A 13,755-nucleotide genomic window follows, 5' to 3' on the forward strand; every position below is an offset into this window, starting at 1 on the left:
CATCGAGCCAGCTTCCTAGCCAATCAGGAAATCGGCGGCAAGTAAATAACCCGATTGGGCGGAAGCCAGTTCATTGATGATTGGCAGGGAAGCTGGCTTCCTGGCCAATCAGGAAACTGGGAGGCGAGTCATTAGAAGGGAAGCTGGCTTCATGGCCAATCAGGAAACTGGGAGGCGGGTCATTAGACGGGAAGCTGGCGTCATGTTCCCCTACGCCACTGCCGGTCAGAGGAAATCTTCCACTGACCAGAAGTTCCAGAATTGGGGAAGGTATCGGAGCATTTGGGCGAGTACAAGTACTTGGCCAAATACTCTGTATCGGTGTATCCCTAATCAAAAACTGTATATGACTGTGCTAAATAGCGCTTCTCATTGGTCAGTGCTTGCAATTTGCGAGCGAAATTCAAAATGCATAGAGCAGGACTGCGCTGGACAGCAGTACGGGGTACAGATAGTACACCTGTACTGGCAGAAGGTAAGGACTGTTTGCCGAAAGGTAAGTATAGCCTGGGGGGTTTTGGGAGAGACCGGGCCATATTTGATCGGGTAATTCCATTTTCCCCATATTACTTGGGAAAGTGAACCTACCCTTTAAAAGGAGAACTATGGGGTCAGTGTTTTTCCCCATAGTTCTCCTTGGGGTAATGTGCATTTAGGAGAGTTCTGCTGCCTGGCTACCACAATATGGCACACAGTGGAATGGCAACAGCACTCAATGCGAACACACAATGTCCTATGCGTGTGTTTATTTGCATGCAGATGGAGGGGGCAGAGGGGTTGGTTTTAATTTTTTACTTTATCACTTATTTTTTTTAAATTTGTATATATTTTATTAGAATTAAAAAAACACTTAATTTTATTCCCATCACATAGGGGCTTAAAATCTCCTATGTGATAGTTTGGAGGTGACAGGATCTCTCTATGGAACCTGCCCTTCAACACAGAACAGATTTTCTGTGCAGTTCCTAACAGCTGAGACAGGTGGCGCTGTGATTACAGAGCTCCGGTCTCAGTGATCACACAGTGCAGGCGAAGAACGGACGTATAAAAACGAGCAGCGGCTCCCCAATGTACATTTAGCTCTACTTGTCTGGAGCTGGGCTAAATGTCCAAAAAAAACTACCCGCCCGGCGTCCGAAACTCCATGTCCCGGGCATCGGGCGATAGGAATTACACACCCCTGTAGCTGGATCATTTGACATCAGCCGAGTCCATTTACAGGAAATTCCTATGCACCTCGGCTCCATCTAGTGGCCATAATGCGCTGCGAATCTCAGTCACGAAGCTGTTTGCTCTGTGAACATTTTATAAATGGGCTTCTTTATGTCGCTTTCAAATATAAGCCTCTAGTATAAAAAGGTTTATATAAAAGCACATCTATCCTTGTCGAGCTGTTGAATGCCTTGGTCACATGAAGTGTGTCATTTGCCAAGAACAGCCATATTTCATACAACGTTTGCTCGCTCATCCTAGCAGGAAATGATGGTCATATTGCCAAATCAGTTTAACTGTTGAAGTTTTAAAGTGTATTTCCACTTTTGCAGTCAATTCTTCGAAAAACTCCACTACATGTTTGTTTTGTGTTCCCATTTACTCAGCATACTGTAAATTTTTTTTTTTACAAATATACTGCTTACCATTCAGGTATTTCTTTGGTGAAGGCCTATGTGCAGATTTCAAGCTACTCTAAAATAGGCTATACACACAGTGAATTTTGGATGGTTCTTGGTTAACCAGCCAAAATTTGCTGTTTGAGTGCCGCTGTTGGCACCCTTACGTCTGGTATCCTTTGATGATCTGATCGAAGAAGCAGCCAATCAGCTGCAGGTTTCCATTTGGGTATTCTGATAGAGGCCACTGTCATAATACAACAGAGAGAGTGGGGATTCCTCGATCAACTCCCTCCTCCAAGCTTGTAGATGAACAGTTTCTGGAGTCTGCACGGTCCTTTGTGATCTTGTATTGGACAAGTAGTTGAGGGAAGCTGAGCTGTAGCTCACGGTAAACTGAGCTTTGGGGCATGGGAGGATGCTAGTTTATGTCCTCCGGTGACCCTGAGAACTATGGGGGAAAAACACTTTCCCCCATAGTTCTCCTTTTAATACTACTTTAACCTCTTGCTGACTGGGGTCCATTCCTGTCCAGGCCATTTTTCAGTATTCAGCGCTGAGGTACTTTGACTGACGTTTATTCCGTCATGCAAACGCTGTACTGAAATTAATTTTATACCATTTTTGGGGGACAGATAGAGCTTTCTTTTGGTGGTATTTAAATCACCACTGGGGTTTTATTTTTTACTATATAACAAAAAAAGTACCGAATATTTAAAAAAATAAATAAATAATAGTTTTCCCTTTATTATTTTAGGAAACATTTATTTTTACGCATTTTTTTTGGTAAAATATAAAAGTGCTGGTCACGTCGGGTAAAAGACACCAAACATGCCAACCCTTAAAATTGCGCACGCCCACGAAATTCGTAAAAAAACACCATAGCCAAAAATTTACCATAGGTGACGCTTTAAATGATTTTACCGCTCATCAATTTAGTGTTATCAGTGATTAATGGCCCTAAAATTATTGCTCTCATTGCGACGTTTGCGGCGATATGCAACACGTGCAACATCATTTTATCAATCGTCTTTTTTGCGTGTAGGCGCATCTAACGCATTTTTGCACATCTATGTGGGGGTGGGGGACTTAAAAAAATTTGTGGGGTTTTTTTTGTTTTGTGTGTGTACGTTTTTATTTATTTTGTGAGCAAATTTTTTTTTTACACTTAGTGACAATAAACCCTCAGATTTTTTTACATAAAACAATACTGTAATGTGTGCCTTACTGTAATCCATGGTGGTTTCCCTTCTCTTTGCTGCTCTTCCTTTTAAATCCGTATCTCTTCTCATGCTGGGCAGAACTTCTGTTTTGCAGCAGACTGCCTTGTCTCAGGAATGGATACATGGTGTCTGTGTGTAGGTTCACAACCTGAGCCAGCACTACAGGAAGAGGCACTCAGCTGCAAAGGGAAGTTCTCCCCAAGCATGAGAAGACATGAGGATTTAAAAGGAAGAGCAGCAAAGAGAAGGGAAACTACCATGGATTACAGTAAGGCACACATTACAGTACCCCCCCCCCCCCCCCCTTTGACTAAAAATCACATCAGCATACAGCTCTGCATCCCGATATGAAATAATCTTACATTCATTAAACAACCCTATTTTTCTTTAACTTACAATTTCTTGTTTTTCACTTCCTGGATTGCGTTTGCAAAAATGTGGTAATTGTGCCCACGCATTGCATCCTGGGAAGGTTACATCAGCAGAGCATTGCTGGGAAATCTCATCTGTAATCTCATGAGATCTCAGGGAAAGCCATTTCCCACCTTTCCACTCTGGCACATGTGACGAGGACATGGGACTAGGACATCATCTCAGGGGAGGGAAAATGCCTTTCCCTGAGATCTCGTAAGAATACAAATGAGATTTCCCAGCAATCCTCTGCTGATGTAAACGTCTTAGGATGCAACGCTTGGGCATAATACGTCATTTGTGCCAAAGTGAACCAGGAAATGGATAAACTATTTGCAAGTAAAAGAAAAACATGTTTTATCAGCATGGAGAGCTGCATGCTGGTGTGATTTTTAGTGAAAGGGGGTAAAGGGTCCACTTTAATCACACTTAACCTTAGTGTACCCCAATGCCCTATCCCAAATGTTAGGTGAATTAACATTCTTACCTGTCCTATGTTGTTAAGATCTTGACTATGTCACAAAGCCTCCTCTTCAAAATTGTCCAGTCAAGCCCTGCACTGCAACCTAATTCATCACACTTAACATATATATATCCTAATCTAGCAGTAAAGGAACTTTCCATTTGAATGGAGCATGCCAAGTGCATGTGCAGGACCTGAATGTAAAAAAAAAAAAAAAAAAAAAAGCTGTGTAGGGATGACTATACAGCAAAGATCTTAGTGGAGAGAGACGAGTATCTACATTAATAGAAAAGTTGAGACACTGCACCAGAGCCCACTAAGGCACACTACTAATGTCCTTACCCTTAAAAAAGACTAAAACTGTAGCCAGAGCTTGGCTCTTCGAAAGATACTCTCACAAGCCCAATTAACTTTTAAAGCCTGACTCCTGGCACAAGAAAAAAAAAAAAACACAATCTTTGCACTGGGGGAGGTGGTGATGACACTGCAGGGTTTTTTCCTATCCCGAAGTTAGGCTGGGTTCATACCTGCTCGTTTTTTAGCCAGTTTTTCCGTTCAGTGAAACGCGAGTTTCACTGGCAGTATGATTTTTTTGTTTGTTTTTTTCCTTATTTATTTTCACTCTCAAACTTCCCGACAGCTCCTCCCCTCTGCGACGCGGCAGCTCGCAAGGGATGGAACCCGGAAGTCGGCAGCTGCGGAGGACACAGCGGGGATCGCGGACAAGGTAAGACCTGTACGCTGTATTCCCGAGTGTGGCTCAGGGTTACTGCTTTGTTAACCCTGATCCACACTCGTGAATACCAATGGAAACGCGCGGAAAAACCCCCCAAATAAGCGCCAGTACTTCTTTGGGCGTAGGGCATTTTTCAGTGCGTTCCTACGCCCTGAAATACGCCCAGGTGAGAACCATGCCCATAAGAAAGTATGAGATTTCACTTGCTGGGCGTTTTACAGCGCGTCGATCAGCGCTGCAAAACGCCCAGGTGTGAACCAGGCCTTAGGCTTTAAAGATACTGACAAGGTGATCAACTGAATCCACTAGAGTAAATTCAAACAGTTTAGTTTGTATTTACACATTAAACACTTCCTAAACTCCTCCCCCTCCTAAAAATGCTAACATGGACCTATCAAAAGCTGCAAAGTTAAACGTGTATTTCCACTTTCACAGCCAAACCGGAATAACACTTTTTTTTTAGATTTGTTACATGTTCCCATTCACATAAATCATAAGCCAAGAAAAAAAACAAGCCAAAAATATTTGTAAAAATGCTTCTTGCAGTTCAAATTGCTTCTACTTGGGTTGGGGTTTTTTGGCTTCTTAGGGCCAATTCACACCAGATGCATTGGGGCTGCGCTGGCCATTGTTTTCAGAGCAGCTCCAACGCAAGACAAGGCAATTTCCCTTGTCAAGGACACGATCGGTTCACACCACGGCGTTGTGGTGGTGTGTTTTGAAAGAAAAAGTGCGTAATTCTGCATTTCTTTTTTCAGTGCAGCGGGATGCGATGCAGTACAACAGCTTTGCACCCTGCTCTGCCCATAGAACCAAATGAAATGTCACTTGTGACATTTCAATAAAGTTCGACCAAAAAAAAACAACAAAACAGCGCGTCTGCACTGTGCGAATGTGCAAATGGGCCTTAAAATTTCTACTTGCTTCTCCTTCTTTGTAATGTTAGGAGGGCTGTGAGGGCCGAGGGGTTAAAGGATTACAAAGTATTAACTGGAAAAAAAAAGCCTCTTGCTTAAATAGCTAAGGTCGCCAGCCTCTTCAATAGGCTAACCAGTGAGAACATTTCTGTCAATCAAGCTTACGGATTACTTTGCTTATCCAAACTCTCCACTGGGCACAATCATAACGAATAGAATAAAGAAGACTGAACTTGGCTTCATGCAAATAAAAGGGATTACGGGCTATACGGAAGGATATAGAGTAAGGTACTCACTCCTCACAAGAAACCATGCACGCTTTGCCCAACTCATGTATTGTGAACCTGTTGGCCAGCTTGACATTTCTAAAATCAGCTAGGAGTTTTAAACTTTAAATCAGTCAGATACTGTTACTTTGCATGTCCTTCCAATTTACTTATATCACTCAGACGTTTTTATTGAGGCTTTCCAGCAAATGGGTACAAACATGCACAGCAAAAGGGGACACAAGTTGTACAAACATGAGGTAGTGCCCTCTAGGGATTGGTAGTTGGTAATCAGTATAGGCTTAAGGTTTTGTTATACGATCACATATTGTACCACAGAGATCTGTGGACTAGAGTCTGCTAGGTTGAGGATGTGGGAACAAGTATGGTCACCTCAAGCTGGTCTTGGAGGATATTGATGGAGGGATACCATAGCGTGGGGCATGACAGGAGGGAGAGGGGATAACACTTTTGGCGAATGGAAGCCTGTCAGGTTATGCGCAGGAAAGGTCTATATTGTTCCAAGTAACAGAAGGCCAGCCATGGTCATTATAGGTAGGCTTCATCTCACTGGTGGAGAGACATCATCTTCCATGTCATAGATGAAATTCAGTTGTCTACAACAGTCTTGAATGAATTCCCACTTGGGAATGAGCTGGATCGATATGGGCTCAGTCAGATGCTTATAATTACTGTAGTAAAAGGCTGGGTGTCGGGATCCAAGATAGAACACATCTTCACAATACCATCGCAGGTAGGATGACCATAATAAATTGACAAAAAAACACTATATAATCCTTTTGTTGCACTATTCCCTATGTAAACAAAACATAGCTATAGGCTAGGCTAGGGCACTAATCTCAGACATTGAAAAAAATCTAATGCAAAAATCACTATTTTAGTGCTACTGCAGGAGATCTTTAGTAGCTGAACTGGGCAATCAATCTCTTATGTAGTGGCTTAAAGTAGTTTGGTACTAACAGATCAACAAAACTTGCCTGTGTATCCCTAGCCTTCCTTGGAGATGCTGGAAGTTATTTTTTTATGTGCTTATGTGATGTAGATCCTAAATATTACTGCTACTCAAACCAATGAGAAATAGGCTAACCAGAGTAACGGTTTTAAAGTGACACTAAACTCAGGAGTTAAATCTTAAAAATGCTTTCTAGTACCTTAACTATTAACAAGTATGTATCTTGTGTGTATTACTTCGTGATAGAACCTCAAATCATCACTGAATTGGTGCCGACACTGTCCTTCCTTCTGGAACGAGGCTACTTTTGTTCCTCATGTTCCCCGTGTGTGTGTTGTAAAGTAGCCACCACTCCAACCTCACTCCTGCGATGGACTACAATCTCCCGTTTAGTTTACTAATGAGTAACTTAACGTGAAATTGTAGTCCATCACAGGAGTGAGCTTGGAGGGGTGGCTACTTTACAACACACATAGGGACCATGTGTGTGGGGAACAAAAGTAACCGCCCTCCAGAAGAAAGGCCTGTGAAGGGCCTTCTGTATACTATTTTTTTTTTTTTTTTTTAAAGTTTGGGCTAAAACACACTTTATATCATGTCTAGGTGCCTTAAAACAATAATAAGATTACCATACCATTTATCACCACCGCTCCGATTGTGTGCAGAATGAAAGTCTGCGCTTCAACCATGCTTCTGAAAGTTTGTCCTTCCCACAACTGGACCTAACAAATTAAATGGAAAACAGATAAGTAAAGTTCTATGTCAGCAAAAAAAAACATATAATCCATGAACACCATATTGATAGCTTAAACCTTGTCATCTTGTCTTACTGTTCCTGTCTCATATGGGAACCCATGCACAATCCTCCAACCTTTTAGCTCACAAACTCCCCCTTTTATATACTCACTGAATCCAAGGCCCACTTTCCCCACCCACCAAGCAGAGGTGTGGACCTGAGAGAGACAACTTCCTCTCAGAGCCACTCCTTTGCTAGGTGGGTGGGGTTTCAATAGCCAGCCTGCTATTGGCTAATAGCAGGCTGGCTATTGCACCCACCCACGGATCAGAGGAGCGGACCTGAAAGAGAAATTTCTCTCCGGTCCGCTCCTTTGCTCAGTGGGTGGGGCTTCAATAGCCACTGCTATTGCAATTTGAAACAGCCAATAGTAGTGGATATTGCTCTCAGCTGCTTACACTCACCTGTCGGCTGCGGAAGCTAGCCGGCAGGTAAATGGGGCTGCGGGCTCCGCAGGGGGGTGGTTGCTTGAAAATTACTATTAACTCTCAAGCAACCAGAAACTACAGTTATCCGGTATCTACCAATACCCTTACGTGCCGGAGAACTGGGTGTTTACTGTACTCCGACTTAGCCTGCCATTTCTCATTCCAGCTACAGCAGCTGAAGTTCAAGGTAAAACAAAAAAGCATTGTTTGATACAATAAACACAATAAAGAGAAAATATTATCGAAGGGATGGGGTGAATGGGCAATGTATAAGCCTTAGAGCAAACCTTGCCCCACTTCAATTATCTTTTTTTTTAGAAATCCAACTCTCTCCAAGCGGACTCTGCCCACTGGCAATACAACTTTTTATAATACCTGCTATATTTTATGTATTGGCAGAACAGCACAGCTACCATGGTATTTATAATCCCAGGTGCAATCCATAAGGTGTACATAATGATTGCAAGTTATTTACCGTTAAGCGGCAATAAAAGTTAAACATTAGTAGCCAGTAGAGGCATTTTCTTACCACTGCAATTGGAGAAAAATGTAAAAAAAAAAAAAAGTCAAAACCTCTACCTGGTGCTCAAACCTGCCCCCTCTAATTTGCAGCGGTATAATGCAAACAGCTAAGCTAGGCTACCAATGATTAAATATGTGGAAGATTTGGTAGAAAAATCTTGCCAGCTACCAGACTCAATATCTGCATGAAGAGACAGAGCATGTAATTTCACAACAGTGGAAGTAAAGAGTAAATACTTGCTAGGGGATCGAAGATAAAACAATTATACAATTGTGACAAAGTAACACACACCAACAGGGCAGCAAGATAAAGCAAAATAAAAATTCTAAAAATGCCACACACACACACACAACTTCCCTGTGTTCTATTCCTAAAGTCCTTGCAAAGTAAAGAAAAAAAATACCTTTACGACCTGCTAGAACTCCTAAGCCCTGTTTGTAAGCTGGCATGACACTGCATTTTTGAGGACAGAGGTGTCAGCCCTGGCCAGTGTGTTTAGCTCAACCACTGAACCTCTCCGTCTCTCAGATACACTATATTGCCAAAAGTATTGGGACACCTGCCTTTACACGCACATGAACTTTAATGGCATCCCGGTCTTAGTCTGTAGGATTCAATATTGAGTTGGCCCACCCTTTGCAGCTTCAACTCTTCTGGGAAAGCTGTCCACAAGGTTTAGGAGTGTCTATAGAAATGTTTGACCATTCTTCCAGAAGCAAATTTGTGAGGTCAGGTACTGATGTTGGACGAGAAGGCCTGGCCTGCAGTCTCTGCTCTAATTCATCCCAAAGGTGTTCTATCGGGTTGAGGCCAGGACTCTGTGCAGGCCAGTCAAGTTCCTCCACCCCCAACTCGCTCATCCATGTCTTTATGGACCTTGCTTTGTGCACTGGTGTGCAGTCATGTTGGAACAGGAAGGGTCCATCCCCAAACTGTTCCCACAAAGTTGGGAGCATGAAATTGTCCAAAATGTCTTGGTGTGCTGATGCCTTAAGAGTTTCCGTCACTGAAACTAAGGGGCCAAGCCCAACCCCTGAAAAACAACCCCACACCATATCCCCCATCCCCCAAACTTTACACTTGGCACAATGCACTCAGGCAAGTACCGTTCTCCTGGCAACCGCCAAACCCAGACACATCCATCGAAGACAGAGAAGCATGATTCGTCACTCCAGAGAACACGTCTCCATTTCCCTAGAGTCCAATGGCGGCGTGCTTTACACCGCTGCATCCGACGCTTTGCATTGCACTTGGTGCTGTAAGGCTTGATTGCAGCTGCTCGGCCATGTAAACCCATTCCATGAAGCTCTCTACGCACTGTTGTTGTGCCAATCCGAAGGCCACACGAAGTTTGGAGGTCTGTAGCTATTGACTCTGCAGACAGTTGGCAACTTCTGCGCACTGTGCGCTTCAGCATGCGCTAACACTGCTCTGTCATTTTACATGGCCTGGAGTTGCTGTTCCCATTTGCTTCCACTTTGTTATAATACCACTAACAGATGACCGTGGAATATTTAGTAGCAAGAAAATTTCACAGAACACCTGAATCCAATGATTTGGAGAGGTGTCCCAATACTTTTGGCAATATAGTGTATCTACAAACAAAGGCCATGTCAAGAACTGGCAGGCCTAACAAGCCTCTTTCAGCTAACACAAGCAGCGTGGAGAGATCACAGGACAGCTCTGAATTTTTGACACGATTAGCAGGATTTTTTTTTTTTTTTGCACTAAGGGAGTAAATAAAAGAAGTTCATTGTTTACATACACTTTAGGTCTACAGCCCATTGAACTGCTCTGACAATCACTGGAAGTTTCAAAGCAAAAACATGAGTTGATTACCTGATAACTCTGTTTCCAGGAATCTTCCAGGACAGCCATCGAGATATAGGCTCCGCCTGCCTGCAACAGGAAACACATCAACCACATTAAATAAATAGACTCCTCCTTCCATCCCAAGTCAGTAACCTCTAGGACCGAAGGCTACCCCATGCACAAAAGTATCCCCTCCTTCATCCAACCACGGATGCCACCTGGATACACACCAAGGGTGGGGACTGGCTGTCCTGGAAGATTCCTGGAAACAGAGTTATCAGGACCGACGACGCGGCGCGTGCTACACGAGGCGACGGCGCCCCCAGTGACGTCACCCGCCATAATCACAGCCTAAGCAGAGAATCCAGCAACCAGCCAAGAAGACGATGCAGCGCTTCGCGCGAGGTCAACACCCCCATGCTGTCGCTGACTGCACCGCTCCCCCTACCATCAGGTAAGTGCTCTGTATGCTGCAGAGGTATCCGGGACCCCTGGATTGCCTCCAGCCTCCCTGTACACCTCTTCCTGCTGCCCCTGTTGTCACCAGACAGTTGTCCACAATAGGACACAAGCACACTCCAGGTTATTACACCTTGCCACTGCTGTACACCAGGGGGGGCCACCATCTGGTGCCTACTCACGTGCAGGAGGATGGTTGCCTTCCCTGAGTGATGGAAGGGAACCTTGGCCAGAAATCGGGTGGGGGTCCGATAGGGAATCCCTGTAGGCACTGCAGCAGGTAAGCCTGGAGTAGGTCCCAATGCCTAGCAGGGTAAGGCTCAGCCCAAAGGCAAACAAACATGAGCCCTAAAAATAACAAACATTACGATGTCCCTGTGTAGCCGGCGGAAACACAAAAAAACTGACTTGGGATGGAAGGAGGAGTCTATTTATTTAATGTGGTTGATGTGTTTCCTGTTGCAGGCAGGCGGAACCTATATCTCAATGGCTGTCCTGGAAGATGACTGGGGAAAACAGTATCTCTGTTCAAACCGCAAACCCAGTGTGATATGTAGTGCAGTGAAATGCACGCTGGATGGCACTACAGGCCAACGCACTAAAGAGCGGCAAACTGCGCTGCTATGTTAAGACCCTGAATAGAGTCTACACTTCGTAAACAGTGCCACTGCGGCTCACCACTGCCACCCATCGGGCACTAGCTACACAGTAAATTGCCTCATTTGTTTGAGAATTTGATTAGAGAATTTGTTGATGAATTATTTCACAGTACATGCAGCTATAGAGGTCAGTGTTGTTTTAACCACTTGAGTTCTCACACTTGTCCTCCCTCTATAGACCAGATCAATTGTTTTAATTTGTGCTATGGGCGTTTTAATTCAGTAACAACTGTCGTTTGTTTTGGTTTTGCTGAAATAGTTTTGTTTACGCAATTCATAAACAAATTTAACTGGAAAAAAAACAACAGTTTTCATTCTTTGATCAGTGTGACTCTGAAAACAAATATAAATGTTATCATTTGCCTGTTTAAAACTGCGATTCTGACACAAAGTATTGCAAATATTTTACAAATGAGACTTCAATTTTGCACTTAAATTATTGCAACAAAAATGTACAGATAAAATGAAAAATAAAAATCATAAGCAAGATGAAAGTTATGGGGAAAAAGGGGAGGAAGGAGTTAATTAGGGCTGATTTGGGTACATGTAGAGATACTAAAGGGTTAAATAGAAACATTTTATCAAATGAGGTAGTCTCTGTAAAATCCTTTTCTTTGAGTTCATTTTGGGACCTCAAATTCAGAGACATTTGAGTTATACTGGTATCTACAGGAGGATTTAACAAGCCCAGTATAACCACTCCCAGCATGCCTCCATTTTGTAACAAAGTAGTGCTGTGAGCAAGACAATACACACAGGGGTGGTACCCGTGTCCCTAAATGAACTCTAAGATTTCACGCTGAGTACAAAAATCCTGTTTTCTTTTTTTGTTTATTGAGGGACACAGGATTGAGAAACATTTGGGATGTCCAAATGAAGACCACCCAAGGGGTTAGCAACACAACAATACAAATGCCATCAAATACAACTAAAAACAAACTGGAGACTGCCTACAGCTCAGAAAACCGTCTGAAGGACCAAATCTGGCACCAGAAGAAACCTGAACATCCACCTGGTAAAACTTAAGAGAACATGGAAACAGGTGGCAGCCTTACAAATCTGTAAAACAGTTGCCCGATGCCAAAAAGCACTGACAGATCTAATAGAGTGTGCCTTGATAGGTGGAACCCATTCCTTAAAGACCATAAACTTGAAAGATAATCAGTCTGAGCCAGCAGGAAATGGCGGAATGAGAAGCTGGTTCCCATTTATGGGGATCATCAGGGATGACAAAGGGAGATTTCACCTGTCTAATAGAAGCAGTAGCTGTGAGGTAGACATCTCTACAGCTTCAACTACATCCAGAGAATGAAAGGAAATCTTCCCATATACTAGGGCCGCATATAGGAATGGAAGCACAATGGGAGGATTTGTATCAAATCTGGAGCGGTTTCCAATAGTAACCAATCAGCTTCTCTCTTCAGTCTGTTCAATTACGATTTGAAAATGAAAAGATAGACGCCGATTGGCTGTCATGCACATCTGCTTCAGATTTTGTCTGTTCCACTTCTGATAAATTCCCCTCAATGTCTCTGTTAGCCCTGGTTCACACCTAGGCGTATTGCTTATGCGCGTCTGTCGCGCGTTTTTTTTAACCGCGATTCTCGGTAAAAAAATCACGCGACAAACGCGCGTTTCCGAGGGCTACTTGGCTGTATCCCAATGGAAACGCGCAACAAAAACGGCCCAAAGTAGTACATGTACCTTTTCAGGCGTGGGCCGTTTTGTAGCGCGTTAGGGACGGGCTAAAATACGCCAAGGTGTGAACCAGAGCCATTGAATACAATGGGATTGAGATGTTTGAGCGTTTTGTAGAGCGTTCGTCAAGCGTAGAACGCGCTACAAAACGTTCAGGTGTGAACGAGGGCTTAAGGTGAAAGGCCGAAACAACCATGGGAAGGAAGGATGCTTTAGGTCTTACTACCACCTTATCCTTGTGTAAGACCAGGAAGTGTTGTTTACAGGATAAAGGCAACCAGATCAGAAACATGCCTTACAGAGGTGAGGACAAGGAAAACAACCTTGTAAGTGCATTTGTAAAGGGGCATATCCCCTGACAGGTTACCCCCTGGGAATAACCCCGATATTTTTCCCAAAAATGTTTTAACGCACCGACAGAACCGAATTCAAAAAACAGGTAGGTGCACACGGGGTGCAACATGAGGAGCACCCTGTATTACAGGCAGTCCCAGTTAAAAGAGAACTATAGCCAAACCTTTTGTGGCTTTAGTTTTCTTTTGGCTCACAGGAGTACATTAGAAAATGCACTCCTGTGAGCCAAAGTCAGCAGATAGTGGGCATAGAAGTCCAATATATGCGGACAGTGCAGAGCTGCACTGCAGTCAGGATCCACCCTGTTGCCTGATTGACCACTGGCTCTACCTCTCTAGAACCAGAGCCAGTTTAGCCCGCTTCCTCCCCTGTCCGGAACAGAGGGAAAGGGGGGGGGGGGATAATTTGGGGGGAGTGGGTCGTGACA

General features: G+C 43.7%; 1 protein-coding gene across 1 annotated transcript in view; it reads right to left on the reverse strand.

The window, feature by feature from the left end:
• AFF4 (AF4/FMR2 family member 4) overlaps window positions 1–13,755 on the reverse strand; it is a 95,809-nt gene that overhangs the window by 57,611 nt on the left and 24,443 nt on the right. The window contains exon 2 of the mRNA XM_018563228.1: window positions 7,234–7,321. The gene's annotated coding sequence lies outside the window, so the exon portion shown is untranslated. The remainder of the gene's footprint in view (window positions 1–7,233; window positions 7,322–13,755) is intronic.

This window comes from Nanorana parkeri, unplaced genomic scaffold, assembly GCF_000935625.1.
Source record: "Nanorana parkeri isolate BGI_ZX_2015 unplaced genomic scaffold, ASM93562v1 scaffold643, whole genome shotgun sequence".
Lineage (NCBI taxonomy): Eukaryota > Metazoa > Chordata > Amphibia > Anura > Dicroglossidae > Nanorana > Nanorana parkeri.